This window comes from Crocodylus porosus, unplaced genomic scaffold, assembly GCF_001723895.1.
Source record: "Crocodylus porosus isolate Cpor-Errol unplaced genomic scaffold, CroPor_comp1, whole genome shotgun sequence".
NCBI classification, from domain to species: Eukaryota; Metazoa; Chordata; order Crocodylia; family Crocodylidae; genus Crocodylus; species Crocodylus porosus.
In genome coordinates this window covers 7,378,956-7,404,724 of record NW_017728917.1, presented here as the reverse complement: position 1 = coordinate 7,404,724, position 25,769 = coordinate 7,378,956, and positions in this window count along the sequence as shown.

Here is a 25,769-nt window from a genome sequence, read left to right as displayed (position 1 = left end):
TGTGCACAGCATGGGAGTTTAAAAGGCCCTAAATTAAAGCGGTGTTTTTAAAAACCCACCACTTCAATTTAGGGCCCTGTTTCATCTACACATACCCCAACTTTTTACCTTACAGAGATCATGGGTGAAATGTGCTGTTTATGAAGCAGTAAATATTATGTTATCACTTTCATCAGGGCCTTTCCATCTCATTTACTGCTTTGAAGTCAGTGGGAGTTAAGCACATTTTTAAAGCTCAAGTGTTTTGCTCAAATCCATATTGGACTACTCCCAGGCTTAAAATAAAGCAAGTTTAAGTGTTTTGCTGGACTGGGGTTTAACCTACCCTTAAAAGATGGGACTGAAACCACAGACTTCTCAAATGATGTGACATTTCAGCAGGATTGCTGCCGTCAGCACCTGGCCTGGAAGCGAGTCTATCAACAGAAAATCTTTCATTTGTTACAATTCTCACAGTTTGGGTGTAGTGTTTCTCACCGTTTCATCTGTCATTTACACGGAAGATGCAGCTGCCCCTGAAATGAGTTTGTTGCTTCTGTTTTCCCTTCAGCTCTGTCTGCTCCTTGCTCTTCCAAACTGCTGAAGTGTCATCTTTTTGTTTTGGTTATTTCTTTTTTTTTTTGTCATTTTGTTTGGTTTGTTTTGCCGAGTGGCAAAGCCTTGCTTTGTCTTGCAGATATTTTAATATTTAGAGGATTGTTGATGCCCACGTTTTGTGTGGGGTGCTGTTATGTAATACACCGTATTACTAAAACTCTCAGTCACATCCCAGGCTGAGATGCTACCTACCTTGGTGTTAGTACAGCTCTCATTGGCACAGTGTCCAAGCACCCAACCAGTAGTGATGGGGCATTACCCATTATCTTCATTTGGTAGGTTAGGAACAGAGTCACAAGGTAGAGTAAAGGACTTGGGGAAGTTCTTGCCAGAAGTCAGTAGCTGACCCTGGGTGCCTGATGCCTACCAAATATCCTAACCATTGGACCATATTGCTTTTCCTTACATCGAAGAGGAATTCAGCCTAAAGGAAACCGTGCCACCACTGCCTACAGGAACGTTGGTGAGCATGCTGCTTTGCAGGATGGCTTGGCTCTCTAAGGAGCTCCTCAGCCAGTCCTTTAAATACAAAAACCAAGTTGATGCATCGAACAAATAAACCAGCACACAAAAGCCTTTAGCCCTTCTCCATGCAGTAGGAGGGGCCCTTTGGCTCTGGCCCAGTGTAGTAGCCTGGCCCCTTCCTAATAGGAGACCTATCTGGTTTTCAGTTCATCTCCTCTCTAAAATCTTCTCTTCACCCAGGCTGCTTTCCTCTGCTCTCTTCTCTGGGGTTTTTAAGCTACTAGTGTGATACGTCCTTATTACCTAAATCCCCACAGCTGGGCTTCTTCAACAGGGCTGCCTGCTTCCTCTTAAAGGGCCTAACAACCCTGTTACACTGCCATTCTCTTTGCTGCCAGGTTGGGATGCCTTTGAAATCTTCCTCAAGAAAAGTTTTGAGAGAGCTGCTGGAAGAGGGAAAAAAAACATGGTCCCAAGTTGCAGCAAGGGAGGTTTAGGTTGGATATTAGGAAAAGCTTTCACACTGGAGGGTGGTGAAACACTGGAATGGGTTACCTAGAGAGCTGGTTGAAGCTCCATCCTTGGAGGTTTTAAGGGCCAGTTCAACAAAGCCTTGGCTGGGATAATGTAGCTGGGGCTGGTCCTGCTTGGAGCAGGGGGTTGGACTAGATGTGACCTCCTGAGGTCCCTTCCAACCCTCATTGTCTATGACTCTATGTGACAGTAGGATCATATAAGATGGCTGCCTGCTCAGTGTTGTCTTCTCAGTGGTCAGCATACAATGCTGGGGAACTTGTGCATCCAGGAGTGTGGGTCTGTGTAAGCCAAGAGGGTAAAAAATTGTTGGGCCAGCTAACTTGTTGGGTTGAAAGCTTAGATTTGATTTTGCCTTTTAGCAATTCTTTTATGCCAGAGGAGAAGGTCCTTCATAAGAAGCCATCCCCTGATGGAGGGAGGGATATTGTGGCTTGCTTGAAAGACAGGCGAGCAACAGCCTCCTTCCCCAGAAGTAAGAGTATGTCTGTGCTGGCAGTGTGGCCCCTTGGAACATCACTTTTGGCAGCAAAGGGGCTCTTTGCTTTGAGTTTCTGCTTCATGCCAGTGCAAGTTCTGAAAGACCTCGGTAGCTTTTGTTACTATATGGTCTCAATCCTCTTTATTAGCAAACATGGATTATTTGAGACTCTCCAGTAAGTGCAGATCTTTTAATACAGCTTTTAAAATGATACCTCTCATATTTTTTACAGCTGGTAATGAAATTCAACATAGGCTGAATGGCTTCAAAGCTGTTAGCACCTTTCACTGAGTAGCCTGCCAATTTTCATCATCTCTAAGTCCAATAGCTGTCCTTTGGTTTTTTTGGTGATTAGCTCCAGATAGTATAAAGTTTGCACGTGAAATCGCTCAAGCAGTTTGCTTCCATGGAAGGCTTCAGTGCATCAACTTTTCTTGTGTCATAATTTAAATACCTTGGCTGGAGCTTTTGATCATCCTTAAAGAAAAGAATGACCTGCTTTGCTTTGCCTGCAATGCTTATTATTTCTGAGTTCTCTCAGTTCTTCAAGGGATGTTTACAAACCAAATCGCTACTGCTTTGGCTACTATCAATCAATAGACCATGGAAGAAGGATCGTCACATTTATTTACAAACGTCTAAATAGCAGGGCAATTATGAAGATTGATTGGAATTTCACTTGCTGTTGTACTACTCTCTGTAATTTTAATAATATCCTCTGGCTTTTCATTTTTAATGAAAGATGCAAACATATACTCACACACTGTCAGAGGAAGGTCTGATTTGCCTCCATGATAGAGGGAAGAGGAGATCAGCAGAATGAGAAGTTCTAAAAAATAAGTCTCGCCCCTAAAAGTAAGCGTTTTATTCAGCTACAAACATGGGAGTCATTTCTAAAGATTTGTGCCACTGAAGAAGAAAGAAACCTATAAGTTACAGAATGTGAGATTTACTGAGGGTTTGCTGAAAACTGTATACTCTATTTTTGTTGCCTTGAAATACTGTTCTGTGTGCCTGAACACATGCTGTAGGTATACAGGAGATGTCTCATATGCCATACTTCTGAATGCCTAAGAGAACTGTGCTCATGTGCCTTGCCAGTGGGTGGGTAGCTATGTGAGCACAAGTATTTGGGTGGCAATGTATTGGCAAGCAATGGGCTTGAGCCTGAACATTCACCGAAGAAACCCCTTTCTTGCACAAGCAGTGCAGAAAACAAATCAAGCGTTTTCTGAAGATGGACAAATCACATTCAGGTTCAAATTTAATCAGGTCCATGGACATCTGCCACCATTATGTCCTGTGTTAGTATTTATATTGCAATTGCTCCAAGAAGTCCCCAGGAGAGACTCGGGTTCCATTAAGTGAGGTGCCGAACAAACAATAAAGCAGTGGTGTTTGCCCCAGAGACTAGGAATCTACATAAAACATGCTTGAAACTATTTTGCTAAAATATGACGATGAGTGACACTTCAACGCTCTTAAATTGGCATTCTCAGCACAGAGATGCTGAGGTGGTGGTTTTGGGGAAGATTTTTATAGTCTGACAAAGGATCTGCTGTTTCCGCCATGGGAAATGAATGATGGTGCTTGCAAATTGCTCCCATTATTCATGGATAAGCGGGCACTTTCCTATTCAGCAATTCTTGAATTAACTGGGAGGTTATTTACAGTCTTTAAAACAACAAGATTACAACCATCGAGTGAAAAATATGCTGTTCCAATACAAACGCTGAAGGATAAATTTCAGGATGGTGGTGCACGTGTACACCTGTCTATTCCTCGTCCCTCGATTGCACGCTCTCTTCGTGGCTGAAGTGCAGGGTGTTTTGTAATGGACATTTAAATACCTTACATACACTAAAATACTTTATATATCTTGTTAATTTGTAGCAACACTGGCCACTATGAGCTCATCAAACCTGTGTCCACTCTCTAGAGTAGTTTCGATAGCATCAAGTTCAGGGTCTTGTTCCTTGTCTTTAAGGTACTGCATAGCCTGGGCCCATTATAATTAAGATTATGTGAGGATACCGGATGAGGATTGATTATACCTCTTTTGACATAACTTCCTGCACGGATAAGCGTTACTCTTTTGGCAGGAGATGACTTCCCCAGGACCACTCTGAGACTGCTCCCCGAACTAAAGACATTGTGAACCTCTTTCTGCTTGCTTTTGGCGTGCCTCCTCTAAAATAAACACATCGTGTCATACACAGCGAAAAACAAATGCTACCAAAACCAAACATTATATGGCAAACACATTTCTCTCCCGAGGGAGAGCAAGAAAAAAAGAACAAACATGTGACAGATGTTAGTCATGTTGCTTAATACATTACTTAGATGAACGCTCAGAAACGACCAAACCTGAATAGACCAGGGATGAAGAGGGGCCTGAACCAAGATGTAGAGATGAGGAGCTAAACATTACCCCTCCACAAAGTCTGGGAGCGTTCAGAAATGGTGTTTCTCCAACAGAGTGAGGGCACTTTTCCTATTTTCAATTAAAAGAGCTCAATCTGGAACGATAATATGTTAACTGCAAGTAAAATTCAAAGTAAATAAAAACTTCCCTGTCATTAAAATGTAGAGAACTTCCACCACATTTTCTCAAGTGAGTCCCCTTTGTTCTCTCTTTACACCGAATCTGATGCGATGTTCAGTTGTTTTCATGCACTGTGAAGAGAGGCGGAAAATGATACAGCATAAGTAGAAGTGCCAAGAATTGAAGATGGAAGTAAGATCATCAAAGGGTAGCAGAAGCATGGGACCGAGCCAGAAGAATTTGAAAGAACTGAAAGAGATTTGAACACTGGAAGACATTGGAGAGAGTGAAAGGGGATCCTGGAGATATCTGCAACATCACAGGATGATAAGTGCATAGAGAGGGCACGCAGTCACTTCGCCAGTCATACTCTTGGGAGGGCATGAGAATCACTGTACAGAGGCAGTTGGCCTGTTAAAAAGAAGTTATCCGCAGTCCCTCTATTCAAGGATGATCTCTACCGCAGCTCATTAATGGGTCTTGAGATGACTTAAGGGTCCCATTCTTGAGCCACAGATCTGTCTGCAGTCAGGCCTTAACGAGCAATGCAGTTATACGCAATAGAAGTTAGTCCTTATTCTTCCTGTTAGGAAACCCTGGTGGTTGTTGATTGTGTTAACTAATTACAGTAAATATGCTGTGCCCTAACATTACCCAGCAGATATTGTAGAGCTACAGTGAAGTTTCCAAGGTGCTCGTGTGTTCTGAGATGGCATTACAGATTCGTTCTAGTGAATCTGGTTTTTGATCAACTTGTTCATGGACTAAGAGCTTAATCTAATGCCCCTCCAAGTCAAGGGAAACATTTCTATTGATTTTGTAACATTGGATTGACCGTGAACTTTTCACAAGAGTGTTTTCAACCTTTTCTATTAAAATATATCACTACAGGCTGAGAATGTGCTTGGCTTCATGCAGGTACAGTATATTGGTAGTAAATAGCCTGCCTTTCCACGCAGGTAGGCAAGCAATAGGTGTCTTAGAAGGGATCCTGCTTCTATTCCTTAAATAAAATAATTGAATAGAATATTGATCTCGCGTTGTTAACATATTATGGCGTATTGAGTGTGGATAACTTGGAGACAGTTTAGCAGAGAGTTCCTCTCCCTCCCTTTCACCATAGCTGGCTAACTTTTCCCGTGCTTCTTGCTTACACAAAGCAAGTTTGATTAGCACGTGGGTTTAATTGGGAGTCGTTAGATCGATGGTAGGCATCATATTTTTTTTGTTTTTTGTTTTAAATTTCATGTTAAGTTAAACCACAGTCACGTTCCCTTTACATTTGCAGTTTACTTATTGGAGATTTCTCCCCCGATCATTAGATTCTCCTGTTAGTCACATGTCTGAGAACTTCCTTCAATCTTTTTGTAGGGTTTTTTCACTAGGGTTTTTTTAATCTGCAAAGCCTTGAGGGTTGTGCCTATTTTTTAACTGCATATTGGAAATGAACCCAATGAATTCAAGCTTACTAGCTTTCTCTCTAGTCTTGCCTTATATATTTTGATTTTAAAGCTTTTAGGAATAGTCAGTTATCAGCTCTGCACTTAGGATTTTGAGAACATGGCTGCTTTCAATGTTAAGGGTCTGTCTTTCTGTTTAGTTGAAGTCAGAAGACTCTCCCAGATTGCTACCTTTACGTCTTCTCTATGTTAGTGTTGCCAGATCATCCACAAGGGATGCATTTTGACCTATAATGGGTAAGATTATCAAGAAAACAGTAATTTGACTAATAACATAAAATTGAAGGATACAGAGGGGAAACTGCTATCTTAAATAAGTGGTAGTTATAAAGAAAGAATTGAATTTGTTTTTGCTTTTTCTTTCTTGTTAAAGTGTTTGGCTTGATACATAATGGGTTTGGACTTCTTTAATGTATAACATTACTTTAGAAATATCAGGTCTTGTGTTTTCTGGAGGACAGATGTAGTCATATTAAACAATTGAGAGAAGAGCTTTCAGTAATTTAAAAACTTAAAAAATTCTTCAGTGAAATATTAAAAATGCCTTACTCTGTCATTTGAAAGCTGAAAAATATGTACATGAGGTACTGGTATTCCAAGAAATCCTCTAGCGGCAAAGCTGGCAAAGACAGAAAGCTGATATTTCTGATATCCTGAAAAATGAAAAGGACCAAATTAAAAGAAATATCTATCTAGGTTACATTGGACAAGCAAAGGAGGACATCAGAGCTTTCCCTTCTGATTCTGGACCATTTTTATTATAGACCACCTTTTTCATTTTTGATTGTATTTGGAATATTTCGGTGGAGTTTCCTCAAAATTATATACAACAGGAAATTCTGTTGAATGTCATTTTACACATGCATCTCCAAAATCAGAAATCTAAATGGCAGTATCAGCATTCAAAGGATTTGTGACACTTCTAGGGAGGTTTTTGAGACCCTATTTCAGTGAAATTTATTAAGGTCTTTACTGTGACAGCAGTATTTCGTCTTTGAGGGGTGTTTGTCCTAGTTCACAAAAATGCAACGAAATTTAAGAGTGGGCAAACACTTAACCAAGTAGAAATATTGGTGGTGGTTATAGGTTCAAGAATGCTGAAAGATTCAGAGTCAGGAAATATGCGACAATGACATCTTTAAAAAGACCATGGCGTGTTTAGACAGGACGGAGAAAAACCTCTGGAGATAATCCTGTTTAGCCTGCCTTAATTAGCTGACTGGACAGCAGGGTAGAGATAGATACTAACTAAACCAGAGTTGCGTAAGCTTGTGTGAGTTCAGGCTCTGAATTAGTTCTCTACTTTGCCTTCTTCCTGACTTCAGATTAATATTATTAGTTAAATCATGTCAAATCACCCGTAAGCATTAGAAGATAATGTTGGGGAGCTAGATCACTTATGCCAGGTACAGATATTACTCGTTTACTGGTATAAGTGGTCGGAAACCAGTCTACACCTATAACAGAACAGAAGTTTGGCACTCATAGACTGGTTTAAAAATGGCAGAATCCAGTCTAAGATTTGTCCTTCCCTACCAAAGGGCAAAAGTGTATTCTGTTCACTACTGATCTAAACTACGTCGTTTACAGAAAACAGCATAACTTAGATCAGCTGCGCCTCAGGCTTTTTGAATGTCTGTACCTAGCCTAAGCCTTGAGAACACTAGAGAGCACTGTTGGGCATTTGGCGACCTCTTGGTAAATAAAGGTGGTACCTGAGCCTGCATTTAATATGTGTTAATATCATTTCACTATTTTCCTTATTATATATACTTTCTTATGAGGACTACAAAGTTCTTGCCTTTCTAGACTTCATTCCATCATGCAACATAAAAGAAGGGAATTTACTAGACTTAGGAGGCTGATCTAAGAAAATAGCATCTTGATGGAAAATCTTTTTCCCAGCCCAGTTTTCTATTTTTGCTGAATGTTCTGATCACCTGCAGGAGAGAACATTTCCAGCATAGCAAGCTGACAGCCATGCCAGTTGACATTAATGGGCGATGAGCAGCTACCGTCCCACATGTACTGAACTGAGAATGTAGTGTGTGGCTGCATCCCAAAATATTATGCTGAAGATTTACTGGAGCATGCGGGGGATCTGTCTGGTTGTTAGAACTAGTTCATCGTTCCTAACCTAAACCTTTGACCATGTAGGGTTTCTCATACATGTGTCACTAATTGAAGCTAAGCATTCTTTCCATAAGATAGCTGCATCAATTTAAATCTACTCTACTGGCTTATGTTCCTCCCTTTAAAAGTCTATTTAGTTTGTTCTTTGGCGTGCGTCACTGTAGTAGGCATATAAATCAACTTACTGTATATTATCTTCTAGTAGTACTTGTGTTTAGTGGGTATATAGTATTTATTCACTAAATATTATGGTTGTAAATGCATCGTGTCTATTTTTTTTCTTGAGTGAAATAAACAGGGTTTATTTTAAATTAATCGGGATGCCTATTATCATTGGATATGGCCTTGATGCTATGCATTTCATTGACCTATTTCTTCACAAATTCTCCAGTTGGTTTCTAAGTAGCCAGATATGTGGCTCATTGGTCTAGGGGTATGATTCTTGCTTTGGGTGCGAGAGGTCCTGGTTCAAATCCCTGATGAGCCCCTTGGAGACCAGTGGATATGGTGTCCCTTCATTTGCAACAGCCTCTTGCAAGACTGTTTCAGGCTGGGTGCAATGAAAAGCTTCTTTACTGTCTGAGCCCCCAAGGCTTGGAATAAACTACCTCCAGACGTAGTGCAAGTACCTACTCCAAGCTGTTTTAAGAAACATTTGAAATCCTACCTTGCTGGGATCCTTTGACCCTACCTGACTTCCTGCCCCTGGGGTAGGGGGCTGGACTTGATGATCTTCCAAGGTCCCTTCCCTAATGTCTATGAAATCTATGGGGCTATATCTCTATAAAGGAAAGAAGAGCTTGGCTTAGTGCTTTTGCTGATAATGTTCCAAAATTATCTCTTTGAACAAAAAAAGGAAGTAGTTGACATTTTCTGAATATTCAAAACTATTTTGATTCCTCTTGTCCAAGTTCCCCAGGGTCTTACACCAAGCCTGAAAGAGATGTTAAGCACTTTAGGCTTCATATTCATTGCTTAAAAAAATACTACCAGTACTACTCCTCAATTCCTTATGTCTTTTTTTTTTGGTGTTGATTGACCTACTACTATTACAAGGGGAAGTCTCTGCAGGAGTAGGAGTTGGGTTTGTATTCAGTTTTTCTGGAGTAGAGGTGCCTGTAGGCTCCAAATAAGACTTGGCCCCATTATTAGACAGATGGGCATATAAGATGATCCCTGCCCAAAAGAGTGAAAAAGACAATTCTTAAGACTATAAGGAAAATGGATTTACAGAAAGGTAAAGTGGCTTATACGCATTGTTGCAGCATATCCCTGGCCAAGCCTGGAACAGAACTCTGATCTCCTGACACCCATTCTTGTTACTAAAGTCTACTGCCTTCAAAGGAATATCTTTCGTGGTCTCACTTTAATGTCACCTTTCCACCTGCCCCACCCGAATAGTTGAAAAGAACAGAGGTCCCCTGAAGGATCAGCATATGTAGACTTTGATTAATCAATATAATAAACTGTCATCATTGACAACCATTTGTCTTGGGAACCCAACTGCAGCACTCAAGAAATTCACTAGTGTCACTTTCCTCTTGGATAAGATGAGGGCTTTCAGTTGGAGCCCCTCAGATAATCCTAACAGCCATGCTGGAATGCGGAGAGAAGAATGCAAGAAGATGGTCACCAACCCTACATATGTAAAATGAGAATGATTATTCTAATGAGAATACTTTGATTTTTCTGCATGGAACTTGCTTCAGGTGAATGTTATTATTGGAGGACTACTTCTATCAAATGGTAAATCTTTGTTCTGACAGAGGAAGTCAAGGTCTTGTCTTATTTTGGCTGTAATCATATTCTTGGGCCATTTTTCATAGTGCCTGTGCATGAGAGAGAAATTTGTCCCTTGTGTATGTTCCTAGGAACAACTGGAGTTACAAAATGAATGAATTTAGCTCAAGCCATCTAATCTTTCTAATAACTTTTCTCTATCTGGAACAGAAGGGTCTGTAAAGATATTGATCCAGCAGAACAGTACATTATTAACTTGCCGTGATGGTCTTTGTGACTGACAAGATGGTGGTAATAAGCAAATACTTATCAGCAATCAGCAGGATGAAGGAAAGAGACATCAGGACCAACAAGTGAAGGGAACCATGCCACAACCAGGAAATAGGATTTCAATCTCTATTCCCATAAGATCCATTATGTGGATGTCATATATTACATTCCTCATTTTATGCTATGAACTGACTAGCTTGAGCTCAGGTACTTAGTTTCTATTCTGGAATATCTGTATTGTGATAAAAGCAAATGGAGTAGCCATTATCTGCAAACGGTTTACCTTGAATAATGGTTCTTATGCTCATTTATAGGATCCCTTTTTTCTAGTCGACTCGACCTTTCCTAATTCCTTGTTCTGTTCCTGATTCATATCCTCTTATTTTATTCCAGAGATACAAAAGAGTTAGCTACCTCTTGAATACAAGAAATGATTGCTTCCAGTTTCATATTTCCTTCGGGCATTCTCCAATTATGGAAGTCACAAAAGAAGAGGGGAAAAAATAATAAAGAAACTATTTGAAACAGCATAAGAGAGTATTCGTGTGACCTGTGGAAAGATGACCAAATTCAAATCTCAAATGTACTGCAGAGCATAAAACTTACAGCCTTGACTGAAAACTATTCCAGTAATGCTATGTGCTTGCCATGCATATAATAATAAATGTGCACCATGTTTACTCCATAAGGAATGGAGCTTCACCTGAATTACATATTAATAAATTGTGCTGTATGAGCACACACAAATTGCATCATTAGGAGAAGAAACAACACTGTATAGAGGCTACCATAATATGGCCCCATTGCGATCAGAGTTGTTAGGTGCTGCTCCCAGTAAAGACAAGATTTCCATTCACAAGAAGATGTAAGTGAAATGCAGATTTTGTTGATACTGGATGACCAGTGAAAACTCGATTCTAGGATAGCCTCAGGTAGGGTGCTAAATCATCTATCCCACTTCAGTAGATCCAGAGCTGGTGAGAATGGAGCTGACAACTTCTACTAGCTGTGGAGACACATGTTGGAATTTAACACCTATCTAAATTAGGCACGATAAGTCAGGGTCCCTATTCTATACTTGCTTATTCCTACCTGACCTTGTGTTATAAAGGTGGGGTTTTCTTCCTGTGTTTGACAAAATCCCCTATATTAGCAGACACCAAACCAGCAGCTGGTGTGTTCTGTAAGCCACATAATTGTGCACTGTTAAATCAATGTGTGCCTCCTTCACTAACATGGAATCTCAGGCTGTTGTTAGACATTATCTTTCCCACATATAAAGTGTTCATAAGACAGGAATGTCCACATACTGAGGCAAGAAAAGACAAGCTAAGTGTTGTCTGATCATCTCAAATTCTTGCCTCTTAGGGCAAGAATTATCTCCAGCTGGTATCAGGCAGATCATGTTGTAGTAACACTAGACTAAAATGTGCAGTCCTCCAGTATCCCAGGATGCACAGCTTCCAGCCCCCCTTTGGCATGTGAATGATCCATCATCCAGAACTCTACAGCCAGAGACTTAGAGAGATCCAGGCATTCATAGGTCAGTAGTGAACCGCCATGGGACAAACTTCCTGCTCCTAGCCACACCCCTGCTTGCCAGTCTTCTAGTGGCAAGTTGGAGCTGTGCACATTAGAGAGGGTATTCACCCTTAACACGTGACTGCTCACAGCAGTGCTGTAGCAAGGAAGTTTGGGGCCTGGGGCAAAGCCTGCAGCAGCTGCCCACCTCACCCTGCGCACCGATCTGGGGGGCACATGCCCCCCCCATGCTTGCCTGGGAGTGCATGCAGCAGCAGGCATCTCTGTCCCTCTCTGTCCCCCTGTCCTGGTGCTCCCCGAAATGAGCAGCTCATGGATCTGTCCCATGCCCCTCTGCCCCCCCTCCCCCCGCAACTGGGCAGAACCTTTTGGCACCCCTTTGCTTTGGCACTTGGGGCGGTCACCCCGCTCATCCCCCCACCCCTTGCTATGGCACTGGCTCACAGCATGTACTAAGATTAATCCTGCCTAACATACTTTACAAGTGTTCACACATGAAATGTAATGTGTAACAACACACTCATTTGGCTTTTGTTTACTACTTGTGTGTGTAAATACTAATGAGTTTCTTGGAGTGTATGGGGTAAGTTCTGCTCAGCAGACCCAGGGATAGAAGAATCAGGTGAAATAGCTATGGCTCACTAGGAAGTGCAAAGAAAGTGAAATTTAGGCAAAAATATGTGAAGTAGCATTAATATTTTTTTGTAATCATCTTTCTCTGCAATCAAATATTATTTCCCATGGAAAAAGTATGGAAGTAATTCTAGTGCATCTCAGAGGTTGGTGAGACGATGAATTAGCTAATGCCTATGGAGTATGTTGCAGGTCCTATGGAGTATGTTGCAGGTGTAAACTGCTATAGTGTACGTGTTAAGTAAGAAGAATACCTATAATAGTACTAACCTTGCTGTTTTGTTTCGTTAGTTTTAATATACTAAATAAAATCGTCTCTGGTTTCAAGGGAATTGAGAAATGCCAAACGCACTCCCAAGCAGGGAGCAGCTGTGGGTGTACAGTAACTGTGACATTTTCTCAGGTCTTTGGCATTTTGTCCATTTATATAGATCATCACCATGACTACCGTGGTAACATTTAAAATAATTCCAATGTAAATCTGACAGCACCTCCTTAGATGTGCTTAAAATCATGTAATTAAGTAAGAAAGGGCTGCTGATTGAGAAGGTTAGAACTGCCTAACAGGAGATTACAGCACATTTCATGATTAACAATGAGAACATTCTTTTCCAAACCTCTACCTAATTTAGCAGACCAAGGTTTCAGCAGAGAATAAGGCTTCAGTCTTAAAGCTACGAGGAGGAAAAAATTATTTCCCCCTACTTTTACGGTATTTGCTCTTTTTCTATTCTCAGGTCTCCTTGGTTTTGGAGTCTGTTCATATTTTGGGGCTGTTCATATAAAGAATTATGAAAAGTTAGAAAAGGTGAAAAGATCAACTTTGTTGATTATAGTTCTATGTTTTACCTTGCCCTCTTGACATCTCACAATTAGGAAAGAAAAATGGCAGAAAAATCAATTCTCTCTAGTGGCCAAAATTCTGCACCTGTTGGTTAAGGAGATAAAATTGATCCATTCCCTTTCCAATCCTCAAATTATAGGTTGCTCTTAGACATAGAGAAAAGGATGTTTTCTTTCAAGCAAACATATTTCTGTGAACCATGCAGGTTAGTTGCTTGAAAGGTATAAAAGAGCTATTGGGATTGTTAGTTTGCCTAACGATACAGGCAGCACTTCAGGAATTTATCTGGAGTTTTATCTTTTTGTAATAGATTCAAGCAAGACTAGTTTAACCAACTAATAGCTGTGAAGGCGCTCAAAAAATCTCTCAGACTGCTCTGTGAACTGGATAGTACACCTTCCTTTCTAGAATAAAAGTATAGCTTGACAAAGTAACCAAAAAATATTTCTGGGGCTTCCCCAGAGATAAGACTTCAGCAGGGATGGAAGATAAGGAAAGTAACTGGGAGTAGTAATATTGGCATTAAAAGGAGGAGGTTGATCCCAGACGATATTGGGATCACAGAGCATCTATTGGGAAAAAGACTACAGTCTAGCACACCAAACATCAGCCATCTTTACCCAACTATTATATCTCATTTAACAGCCTGACCCTGTAACCTTGATCGCTGTCTCTTATAATGTCAGCTTCAATTAGATCTGCTGTAATAGGGGCTGGAGCTGCTAACCTCTCTGCCTCTCTTGGGAAGTCTTCTGGGATTATGTAGTAATACCTCTAATATTATTCACAGTACCAAGCACTGCCACCTTCCTATAGAATTTAACATGCCTTATGGGTAGGATTAAAAATGGGCAACACATTCCTATCGCTATAGGCTTGGAAACAGTACAAATTTAATTTGTTGTTTCTTTGTTTTTCAAAGCTGCTTCATAGATCTCTGCATGTTGTTCTTGCTGGGAAGATGATGATAGATCTGATTTAAAAAATAGGTGGGTGGGTTAGGGGCTGGGTGTGGGAAGAGTAGAGAGCTATCGTAAATATTGTTACCAGGAGATATTAAATTAGTACAAAAATATTCTTTGCAAAAGCAACTTCTGCCAGCCTTTTCCAATATTTCCATTGCTGCAGGCCAGCAGGTGCAAATCAACATGAATATTCAAGTATCAAATTATTCTCACTATAAGGTGAAAGGTTTGCAGAAAATAGATGCTCTGTCATGTATCTGTCTACCCACCTAACTACGTGGTAAGAATGGTTTGCAGTCTAAAGGAATTATTGCCTCAGAATAATAGGATAAGAGCATGAATAGGCATTTTTAAATTCAAGCCTACAGTTAACTTACCTGAAGATAATGCTACAAGGTTTATATCACCAGAAGGCTGCTGGGATAGAAAGCTGACATTGTATTAGAAAGCAGCAGTCATACATCTTTCTTATAAATATTGAAGCTGAAGGGTGAAGCACATCAAAATTTGAGCTTTAGATGCTTGCAATGAAATATGGGAAAAGAAACTACTCAACAGATCACAGAATGTACCTCTTCAATTCTTTGTTTCAATTACTTCCAAAAACGAAGGCGCATGCGCTGTGTGGATTGACTGACAAAATGAGGATTGTATACTATCTCCATTCCTTATTTGGAACAGGGACAAACTTTATTTAACCAAAAAGTGAAAGGACGCCTGTCAGTGACACTCAAATGCAGCTCTAGAGGGTATATGTAACTCAGGAGAAATCCCATGGCTGTTTTTTTGTGAAAAAAGAATCCTGTATATGTATATTTTTAAGGCGAAACCAAGGGACTGAACAAAAGCCACAAGTGAGCCATCTCCATGCCCAAAACTTTGAGAACTAGAAAGTTGACAGCTGCCAAAATTGTGGCTATTGGTGACAGATCCTATCTGCTATGAGGTAAGACCAAGAGATCATCCTTTGGAAGGTCATACCTGGTGGTGCCTGGTTTGAGAGCTGGGTGGAGGTGCTTAACAAACTGATTGGAGCAGTCATGATCCTTCTTAGTAGGAAGTGAGGTGGCCATAAATGACATTAAAAACAATATTAAAAGAGCATTATGGTTGCAGAGTCAAACACTCAATAGTTGGGAATGTTTGTGCAACCTTAATTTAGCCTCCTTACATATACGCTTTACAAGACAGTCTTTAATCATTAGGTCACATACTGGTTCTTCCACAGGAGCCCTACTTCAGTCACTATATAAACCTCACAGTGCTTACTGCAGGAGAAACGTCAATATTTCTTTATATTCTTATTATGGTGCCTAAAGGGATGTTTTGCCAAGGAGTGCAAAAATGTCCCCCTCAGCTGGGACTCTCTTATTCTTTTAGGTAGTAACAGTGAGAGTAACAGATGTGAACCATTTGAAGTACAAAGGAAAAGCAAATGAGATGTGAAGTTCAGGGTTGCAAAGCTTGTGTTGAGTCTCATTTGCTTAACTGTCTGAATGGCGTATTCAAGGCATTAAATGAACTCTATGCCTTTGAATAAAACGTGTAAGTAACATAGTCATGATTTAATGAGCTATGCCTGGCTACAACATCTAGCCTCCTCAACCAGGCATGTCTCACTTCGCTGTTAAGACAAATGTTCTGGTGATGATGAACTTTTAGTTCTGTTTTCTCCATAATATATCAGGGTACACAGTCAATTCTGTTTGTAATTGAATTAGTACAGTTCCTGCAGGATTCCTGTCAAGGTAGAGTTGGTAGTTGCTAATGATGACTACTTGCAATGCATATAGCTGGTTCTTTTTAAGGTGACCTAAAATTAAGCAATGATCCAGCAAACAATCTGAGCACATAACTAATTTCAAGTGCATTAGTAGACCCATTGACTTCAGTGAGTCTCCTTACATACTTAATGTCACATGCATGTCTGTACACTTGGCTGAATCATGGTAATAAAATGAAGGTTAGGTCGGAGAAAATGTCTGTATACAAAATGTCCCTCTACCACACACCATATCTGTTCCGGAATACAAATGTATTTTCTTGAAGGTGAGCTGGAGGAAAGCTAATTTTTTGTGTGGGGAAAATCTACAAATCTGAATTTTTCCCATTCAGTAAAATTTGTAAAGTTTTTCTGGGTTCTTTTTTTTGGCAAAATAGAATCTGCAGTCTCCCAGAATTTTGTTTTAAGACCAGTTAAACATTTCATTTAAATGAAAGGTGCCTGGCACATGGTACTTAAACGTACATGGATAGAGTGCATGCACTTGGTCATTTGCAAGTAGGACACAACTTTTCATGAAAGTTTACAGCAATTGGGGAAGTGTTTATAATGACAGTTTCAAATGGCAGAGGCAAAATGGAAAGTGTAGAGAAATTAGACATTTAGGTAAAATTCTAGGCATTAACTTTTGTAGTCTGAATCTGTGTTGTTGCCTGGTACCAAAGATGCGCTGTTGTTTTGTACTCATCCTAGCACTCTTTCCTGCCCAGGGCAGGCGGCCGGAGCCAATGACCTGTTGAGGTCCCTTCCGACCCCAGCGTCTATGAATCTATGAATCCTGAAGTAAATTAATGACTACAACATAAATATGGTACATCACTACTGGTCATCCCTGCTGTCTTTTATTCTCTTGCAGAGTCAATTCTCATGTCTGGGGCATTTTTCAATTTCTGTGATATTTTAAAAATTGAGACTCTCTGAAGGCGAACAAAGCAAAACAACAAAAAAAGGTTACAATGTCTCCTCATATATGTCCGGCATCTTCCCGAGGAAAAATTTCAACTCCGTTAATGATGCTACGCTCAGCACCTGTCCCTCTGATTTAGCTTCACCAATTAGCACAGGTTGGAACATTTACTTTATTTGCATTAAGATCGGCTAAATGAAGATTGGCTTTTCCATATTTTTTTTTTCCTTGCTGCATCATAGCATGTGCTGGGTTTTCAGACTTCCTGGCTTAGGCCAAATCATTGTACTTCCACAGTCACTCGCCATTGGCCTTATTCTGTGCACATGCTCCTAATATATTCCTGTTTCTCTCTATCTCACCAGCTGTTGTATCAGTCGGGATTTTTTGTTTAATATCTGCAGCTTTGTTGTAGTATTTCTTTGATTTAATACTACACCCTGTGTGCAGCTGCAGTTGCTATCATCTCCTCTTTTTCATTATTATTTTTGCTGCCAAACACCCACCCAATATGGTCTACAGCAGTTATGACACTACAGTTGCTGGGAGTCCCCATCCCCCCACCTTCTTCTTGTATTGGCATTTTTTGTAGGTCATTAACACTCTTGCTGATGTTGTCACTGGTCTATTCAAGTGTAAATTTTACATATGGCACTTTCTTTAGCTAGAAGCAAATTCCCATGACAAGCTGAAGGTCACTTTTGCAATCTGTCCCAGCTGGAGAAGGAACAAAATATCAGCTCCAACCCTATATCATCTCAGTTTTCCATAGGCATTTCAATCTGATGGTTCTCCCTCCTCCCTAAACCCCAAAGTTTCTGAGTAGAAGTTTAGTAGCAACATTTAAATCTCTTTAGGCCTGACTCTGATCTTGCCAACAGAAAAACCTGAGTGAACCCTTGCATCTTGTGCTGGACCCCATTTTCTTTAGTGGGATTTGGTAGAAATGTAGTGTCCTTTGAAGGCAGTGGCAGGATCAGTGGCTAAGGGCATTATTTTGGCCTCCCTTTTTGCAGGAGGAAGTCCACGCATGATAAGGGTATGTGCTAGTCAAATATCTAGATGGGCCAAGTGACTGTCATCTGGATCTGTAATTAACGCCACGAATTGGATTCTAGACCCAGGCAGGAGTCTGCTGCACTTCCAAACCAAACCCTAAATCCCCATTGGGCAAACAGTCTTTCCCCAACTGGAGTTTAGGTTCATAGGTAAGTGCTACTCTGAATCTTAATGTCAGCTGCTCTGTCAGGGAGTGGTCTGCGTTCGCTTTGGGCCAAACCTACAACACATGTGTGTCTGTTATGTGTATAGGGCCTGGCTTTCTAGCTTGAGTTGTAGAAACTACTTGTATGATGTTCTCTGTTCTTAGTAGCACTCAGGATGGCAGCAATCCTATTAAAGCGGAGTGCTCCACTCTTACTAGTGTCAGAACCTATCAAGTTGGGTAAGTGTTTTAAGTAACAAAAAGAAGAGGCTCAGTCTCTGGTTTCTGAAGCAATGTAGCTTTGCCTTGTTAGGAAATTACTGCAGGCACATCTGCACTGCAGACTGACTGTGCTGTGCAGCTGCCTACTGGGGCATGTGGGGCTGCTTTCCCTGCGCCACCTCCTGCAATGGAAGTGGTGTAGCTGCTGTCTCCTGACACTGCAGTGGGATAAATTAGCACCACCGAGAGGCAGAACTAATTGGCCTGCCTGGTGCAGCCACGTGAATTCAGCTGCGCCGTTTCTGGTTCAGGAGGTAGCACAGTGGGGACAGCACGGCGCACTGAAGCAGGTTCTTGCCTCGCACAGTAAATTTGCTTTATAGACGTATGCTGTGAAAGAACAACTTGCTAATATCTTGTCTTTGATTCCCCTTCCTGGAAAACCACAAGCCTTTGTTTCTTTCGAAACCCTGCCCCTGCGTATCTCATGTGTGGAAGCTCTGAAGTTGCATGCTGCAGACAGGAACGTTTTCCCCTAGGATGAGAACTACATTGCATTGTGTTTTGTGGGACAGCACAACTAAGCGAGCCTTTGGCTGGTGAGTGCTGCACCTGGGAGGGCCTGGTAAGCACAGTGTCAGCTGAAACAGCCTATGCAGATATGAGTGACTGATGTGAAGTGACTGATTGTTTGGGGATTCAGCCACTGGAACAGTCCAGGGAGAAGAGGCTACTGCAACCCATTGCTCTGGTGCTCACAAGATATTCCCAGAACCATGGAAGTTAGGAGTGGTGAAACGGCCAACTGAATGATGGCTTTTTATGTATGTCTATAATATACACAGCTCTATCTAATGCGTGCCATTGCTATGATCTGATGCAAGTCCTTGCACACTTTGTAGTTTTAAGAGATGCATATTGTCATATATACTTGCATGGTAGCTTACTAGTTAGATGTAAAGTTTCCTTTCACCCAATTTTTAATTCAGAACCTGATTGTCTCCTCTTTCACATCTAAGTTCCATTTGTTCCCTTGCCCAAGATTAATTTCCCAAGTGGTAGGGGTTGCAGAGGTTATTCAGTGAATGTGGAGATCTCTGAGTTCTCCCCCTCTCCTCTGGTTAGAGTAGCCAGCTGAAAACGGGGTAAAGGGGGGCAGTCTGTTCTCCCGACAACCACTGAAATGTTCAAGACAGAGCAGGAGAAGTATGAGGGCTCAGAGGGCATGTCCACCCTGCAGTCAGGGCTGTGACTACGGCATATGTTGATGCCTTAGCTAGATCATTTTGTTCAAGTGCCAGTCATAGTCTAACTGGGCCAGCCTAAGCCAGCTTCCTGAACACTTGTCTGGGGTCTTGGGTGGGCTTGCACAGCCTACAGCTGAACTTCACCCTCCAGGGATTCAGCGCTGGGGAGAGTAAAGCTAGCTTGGGTATGCCGACCTTGTCTGGAGTCATGACTCTAATGTGTTGACATGCCCTGAATCAAAGCTGCTTTTCAGTTCTGCTCCTTGGGTACATAATGGCCTGTATTGGGTGTCGGCGGAAAAGCTTACTGATGTTGTTAATCCGTTTTGATACCAGCTAATTTCTCCCTTGCTTCCTGTGTGTTTGGGTTGTGCCCCAGGGCAGATTTGCCCTCAGAAATTAGAAGGGCATTTGGAGCAGGATAACAAACACCTATTTAATAGATAAGACCCAAATCGACAAGACTCGGCCGAAACAAAATCACAAAGGGACCAGATGGCTGAGGATTACAGCTGAAATAAGGTACATTGTTATCACATGGTTTGGGTTTTTTTTAAGTGCTATGAAAAAAATATAGACGAAACCTGTTATTTCTCAGGGTGGAGGACATTATAGAAGGATTATGCTAATGCCTGCTGCCTTTCCTAGTTTCAGTTCAAATCTGCGAAGAGGTAGCAAGCTATAAAGAAGTTGTTTGGCCCTCTCGCTGGGTCTGTGGGAGAGAGATAGAGCTCTTTGTGCAATAAGGTACATGAGCAATGGGCTATAATTAGATATGCTGGGCCTGATTCCTTTCTCTTTTGCACTGCCGTATTGACTTCAGCAGGGTGATTCCTAATTCCCTTCTGTGCATTTGGGACCAGAACGAGGTTTTCAATGAACAAATTCCCAGTGGAATTTCACTTAATGTTGTCAGAACAGTAGCTTGAAAAGCCCCAAGTTTGCAAAAGCTGTGTCCGTTTAGGATCTCGGGACGTTCTGGGTCATCATCTCATTACCACTGCGATCTGCACCGGGTCACAACAGGCACTTTTGTACTTTTTACATGAAGGTTTTGTGCTGAAAAAGATTTTTTTCCCTCTAACTGAAAGTGGGAGCTGTCCAGACGCTTCCCTTGAAAAGAAAAAAGGCTGCTGACTGGTTTTCCCCTGCTGTTTGTTTAATTAAAAGCTTTCGGGGGTTTATGGAGACTGTAAGCTCTGTCAGGCAGGGGCCACATTCTTGTCCCATGTTTGGACATGGGCTCCTGATTAGGCACTGCTGCCATTCAAATAATAGCGTATGTGTGTATCTGCGCGCGCGCGCGTGTGTGCATGGATTTGCATTGCCAAAATAGGTTTTCCTTGTAAGTAAAATATATCACCCTCTGTTAGCTTAGTATCTCAGTTCCTGGGAAACTAAGACAAGGGAGAGGGCATGCACCCCTTGAGAGGAGGAGGTTAGTAGCATCCCGGCGGGGGTGGGAGTCTGCTCCCCCTTCCATGTCTTGTCTTCATCAAGAGCTAAAAATATCCAGAAGGAGCAAAAAAACAACGAGTCCATTTTCTTCAAAGAAAACCAGGGCACAGCTTGGAGAAGGTCTGACAAAATAGCAGGCGCTACTTCCAGGCTAATGTTGTCAGAAAGGAGGGTCTGACAGGGCCTGTCAAGATCACTTGTTTCCAGTGAAAAGGACTTGAAACTCAGGCTCGTCCGGGGTGGATCTCCGAAGGCTGAGTCGAGATGAGTGTCAGGAGTATGTCAGTCTGATGTGAGCTCCATGTCCTCTTTCTGTGACCTTGGTCGTAGCCCTCTCTGTGGGCCTCAAGTCCTTTTCTCAAAGATTAGGAATCCGCTTACCCTTTCCCTTACCACCTACTCTATATGGCCCCATTGCCCCTCTCACCAGTGTATCAGATTCACCTCAAGAACCATGTCTGCCTATATTGTTAGACCAACACAGCTACAACCTACACCCCATTAAAAAACACCCAGGTTTTGAGCCCAGCAGGCACAAAATGTACACCTCTTTGGACATAGGGTCCTGTGTGCAAGGGCTTTGCCTGTCAGCAAGGAGAGCTGCAAAACAGGACACGCTACAGCTCTATTCTTCTGACTTTGGTAGGGACTTCAGTTGGAGCATGGCTTGCATCAAAACGTCAGGATCCATCCATTGGCAAAGCAGGTGCGTTGGCGTGACTCGTGACGAGAAGGAAAAAAGGGATTCCACTGTCACTGCACCACTGGTGAGACAGAGAAGATCAGAAAGCAAACCCTGCAATAAACAGGCAATTTGGTTTTCATTCCTCCACCTCTCCCCACTGCTTATGAGAGGTAAGAGACTAGAAAACAAAGGGGAATTAATAGGGGGGGATAGGATTTCTCTTTTTGTCACAGTGATTCCTAAGTGCTGTCCATGCTGTGCTTGTCAAACAGCATGAGACTTGCTGGGGTTGGAAAGTGAGTGAAGCCACTGGAATAATATTGTGGGTGTGAAACACCAGCTAGTGCATCTCTGCTGCGTCTTGAAGGTGAATGGCATGAAAATCCCGCATCCTCTTCCCCCACCTCATTGCTTTTCTTCTTTTACTGTCTCTGGACTGCCTCTTTGACCTGTCTCTGTCCTCATCATGGAAAAGTCTAACAGCAGCTGAAGCTGCATTGTAAACACCTTTCAGGGGAAAGCAGCCTCGTTCCTTCTCTCTGTTCATAGTTTTCTCTCCTGCTGCCAAGTTTCCTTCACCCTCCTCAGTGTGCCCCCTGATGACTGCCACACAGGCTGTATAGGGAAGGAGGAAAAACCCTGAAGAATTATGTACCTAGGGCAGTGCTTTTCAAGACTCCAGCAACATCCAGGCATTTCATACCTTTGCCTGTGTAAATGTATTCAGTCCTGGGCAGATCATCCTGTTCTCCAAAATTAACTCATATCCCACTCGTGCCTTGGATGATGTGAGTGTCCATTATCTTCATCACCTTACTAGGACTTGATCCAGAGCCCTTTCCCCTGGCTTGAGTTTGCATTATTATTGTATCATAAGTTTGCATTACGATTCCCTACATGGTTCACAAAAAGATCTGTCAGCACTGGGGCCCCCTCCTATAGGCGGTGGTCAGTAGGGGTGTGCGAATCGGGCCCTATTCAATTCAGATTTGAATTCAGCCTGAATCGGGGACAATGATTCGATTAATTGATTCAGATCACTGTCCCTGATTTGATTTGGCCGAATTTGAAGATTTGATGCTGATTTGGAGAATCAGCAATTTGACACAGAGACAGATTTAAAAGTTTTTTCTGCATACCTTGAGGGAGTAGCCCAGCTCATGATCGCTGTGATGCTGGGGCATATGGAGCGTCCCACAGAAGCGCAGGGGGGCCCTCCACATGCTCAGTGGTGAACCTGGGAGTGGACCGGAAGTACTTCTGGTCCACTTTCAGGTCTGCCAGGGAGTGTGCTGCCCTCCCCACCCCCACCTCTCTGGCTTGGCAATCGGCCACAGAGGGACCCCAGGTGCCCCTGCCCGAGACCCAGGAGGCACCAGTCGCCAAGCCAGGAGGGCATGGGGGGGTCCCCAGCGCACTCCCCGGTGGACTTGGAAGTGCTTCTGATCCACTTCTGGGTCTGGTGCCGAGCTCGCTGGGGAGCCCCCCGTGCTCTTGTGGGACACTCCATGCACCCCAGCATCACAGCATTCATGACCTGCCCTGCTATCTAGACGTATATAGAAAAAACGTTTAAAGCTGTCTCTATGTCTGAATCTCCAAATCTTTCTGAATCTCTTTGAATCAATTCGGGGGGGTTCCAGTTCGATTTGGAAAGATTAAAGTGTCCTTTGATACGATTCAGATTTGGAGATTCGGGCTAAATCTCTGCCGAATCAAACCAGGGACCGAAGCTTCACACAGCCCTAGTGGTCAGGCCCCACCTACTCCAAACCAAGACTCCCTAGTCAGGGAAGAAGCTTCCTTTTATTGCTTCTGGCAGCTGTAGATATTTGCCTAAGCAGGAAAACCCCCTTAAAGGGAATAGGAGGTAATGAGCTTCAGCTTATGGAACTTCCTCCACAAAATTCAGACCAAGGTTTCTCCGTTACTCCCCTTGCGGTGGGGAAGGTAAGGGTATCACAGAGCATAGTGGTGAAATCTGTTCCCAATATGGGTGCTTGAGGAGCTAACTGTTTTAGGGGAAAGCTTACTAGAAAAAGGGCCTCTAAAAACCAGTCCAAACCAGTTTAAAGTGATCGGTGGAAGGTGTCAATTACACAAGATTTAACACTGAGAAATGTCTTTCTTGTCTCTGGTAGCAAGCGTGATGGCTTCCACTGGCCCATAAATTAGCTCTCTCCCTGCCTGAGGAATATATCTTAACATGTGTTATATTAACAAAGGTGAACAAGGTCATCAGCATTTCAGAATTCTGTGGGAGGATTTGGCCAATGCCATGCATTCGCAAGCCAGCATGAGGGTACACATGTAACACAGCAGTGCATCAGCCATCTACATCTGTATAATTCACTACATGTTATCACTGAGCTCCAAAGCAACACTGCGGCATGCATATGGTTTGATTGCCTATAAACATAGGCCCAAGTGAAACCCAGGCTTCACTGCTTCACCTAGTGAGAGTCTAGTCTATAGATTTCATTCAAGTTGTCAGCTCAGAGATGTCTAGTTCAGTGGGCTTGGGACTGTTTTCTGCAGGGTTCCCTCCCACTGCTCACTTTGTCCTATGCTACGATTGCTGTTAGGATATGTCTGAGTGTAGTATGCCCTCTGCTTCTCCTGGGAACCTTCAAAGTCATGGAGCTGCAACCCTTTGCTGCCCTTACAGCAAGTCTCCTGGGTCTGGGACAGAAGTTTTATAAACCAGGTTGACTTGAATCTATTAAGTCTGATACTACATTCAACCAGGTTTATTTTCAGCCATTTTGAAACTGGTTTATGTGCAGTGAACTCCTATTCTGTTACAAATTTAAACCAGATTCTGATCATGTAAACTGGTTTACATGTAATTTCTGTCCCTAGCCCTGCAGGACAAGAAAACAGGGTTCCTGCCACTTCCCCACCTATGCCTGGCCTGCTCCTCCTGTGCATCCAGTTGCAGTATGGGATTCTTCTGCTGGTCTTGTGCTTATTTATTAGGCACCAATTTCCTTACCCTACTCAGGCTGATTATTTACTCATAAGGGTAGTCTCATCAAAATCAATGGGAGTTGTCTAATGTGTGAGCACCGGTATAAGAAAAGAATATTTGGGCTCTTTGTTTATTAATTAAACTGAAGGGAGAATCAGTTAACTAGATGTACACATTTTTCTTCTCTCACCTGACTTATACTTAGAATTAGGGGTGTGCGAAATGGGCTGTATTTGAGTCAGATTCGACCTGAATCAGGGAGAGTGATTTCATTAGTTGATTCAGATCATTATCCCCAATTTAATTTGGTTGAATCCGAATCTGAAGATTCAATGCTGATTCAGAGAATCAGCGATTAGGCCACAGACACAGCTTTAAATGTTTTTTCTACATACCTTGTACTAGGCATGGCTTATGAACACTGCAATGATGGGGCAAATGGGGCATCCCACAGGAGTGTGGGCGGGGGGCACAGGATTGGCAAACCCTCCCACGCTCCTGTGGGATGCTCCATCTGCCCCAGCATCTCAGCATTCACGAGCGGCCTGGTACCTTGAGGTATGTTGAAAAAACATTTAAAGCTGTGTCTATGTCTGAACCGCCGAATCTTTCCAAATCTCTCTGAATCAATTCAGAGGGTTCCAATTCGAATCAGAGAGATTAAGGGGTCTCTTGATTCAATTTGGATTTGGGGATTCGGCCACCAGATTGGGCCAAATCTCCACTGAATCGAATCAGTGATGGAAGCTTCATACAGCCCTACTAAAAGTATATCTTTGCCTGATGGATTTTTTTTTAAGGGTAATACATATAGACTTTAAAGATCCTGACAAGAGCAAAATACGCATCAGTTTCCTTGGTACAGACCTTTCATTACACCTAATGCCTCATATCAGACTCTCTGTCTCCTTGCTGCTATTTTAGCCAGGTATTATAGCAGGAAACTCTTGCTTATTGCTATGTAACTCTTTCCAAATAGCAACAAAAAGGCCAGGGCTTTGAGTGCTTTCTTTCACTTAAGGGTTTCATTAAGAATAGAGTTCGGTAAATCAGTTCAGAAAAGGATACCATCCCCACTGGATT